Below are 1,583 nucleotides of genomic sequence, written 5' to 3' on the forward strand. Positions count from 1 at the left end.
ACGTCATGTAGCCGCCTCGGAAGTGTTGGTTACGTGACGTCACGTAAACCACCGCGGCCGCGGAGGTGACATGCGGTCACGCGCGAGGATGGAAGTGTGACGTGACGTCATGCGACGAGGGCGGGGGGATGCGGTGACGTCAGGAGTAGGCAGGAGAGCTTCTTAGGATCGTAAAATGTCTTCTTGGTTCTTTCGGTAAAGTCACGTAGAAGGGAAGTAATAAAATAATAAAAATAAAACATAAAATTATTCTCAAGACTCTGTCGTCTTCAGACTCTGTCGCCTCGACGGACCTGGTTTTCACCTGATGACGACTGCTTGCGTTGTGGCCGAAACGTGAGAATAATTTTACTGGTAGGAACGAAGTGGACCAGACCACCAATAGATTATATCGTCCGACCGTTTGTCCGTCCGTCCGACCGTTTGTCCGTCCGTCCGTCCGCGTCCGTTTGTCCGTCCGTCCGTCCGACAAGATGGCCGCCCGCTCCCCCTGCGCGTGTGTGTGTGTGTTTGCGTGCGTGTGCGTGTGTATGCGCGTGTGTGTGCGTGTCTGTGTGTGCGTGTGTGCGTGCGTGTGTGTATATGTGTGACTGTGTGCGTGTGTGTGCGTGTCCGGCCCACTCGAGCGGCGTGATGAATGGGCGCTATTGGGCTTCGGATCGTTATTCACGGCGAACTGGAAGCGTAGCAACACAACTTCATTACGTGTGCGTGCGTGCATGTATGTGTGTGTGCGTGCGGTGTGTGTGCGTGTGTACGTTTATGCGCGTGTGTGCGCGTGTGCGTGTGTGTGCGGTCGATATCCCTGTACCGGTATTAGTATTATTCCTACCAGCCCACCCCGCAGGGTCCTGTTATTATGTTTTATTTTTATTATTTTATTACTTCCCTTCTACGTGACTTTACCGAAAGAACCAAGAAGATGAATCCCTGCAGTCACGAAAGCTTTAAATCAAAATCGTAAAATGTATTTAAATTGCAGGAATCCGATGAGCTGTGAAAATCTTTCTTTTTCACAGATGTGAGTAATTGTTTATAACCGAATAGAAAAACAAGCTTTTAATATGTGTAAAGTTGAATTTGCATCAGGCACCAGGGTATAAATAATTACTGTCTCCAACTCTTATGATCTCTCTCGTTGTGCTATGAAGAAGGGCCATTGCATGAAACGTCGCCTCTTGCATAGTTTTCCTATGAAGACCATAAAGTGTTATTGATTCTGATTCTATTGACGAGCGTCTTTACATTGCAGGAATCCGATGAGCTATGAAGATATTCTTTTCACAGATGTAGTTTACTGTTTATAACCGAATAAAAAACAAGTATTATTTGGGTCTTTCGGTAAAGTCACGTAGATATAACAATAAAATAATAAAAATGAAGTGAATAAAAAGAATACAAATATCACGACGTTTCGATTGCAACACAAGCAATTGTCATCAGGTGAAAAAAGAGGGGGAAAAGCTGCTGATGCAGGCTGTTTAAAAGATTTGAAATGGGTGTAGCCCAAGGGTCATAAACCTAAAGACTTTACCGAAAGACCCAAAGAATATTAATTCCTGCAGTCACGAAAGCTTTAAGTA

The sequence above is a fragment of the Lampetra fluviatilis genome, chromosome 26 (genome assembly GCF_964198595.1).
Source record: "Lampetra fluviatilis chromosome 26, kcLamFluv1.1, whole genome shotgun sequence".
Classification (NCBI taxonomy): Eukaryota; Metazoa; Chordata; class Hyperoartia; order Petromyzontiformes; family Petromyzontidae; genus Lampetra; species Lampetra fluviatilis.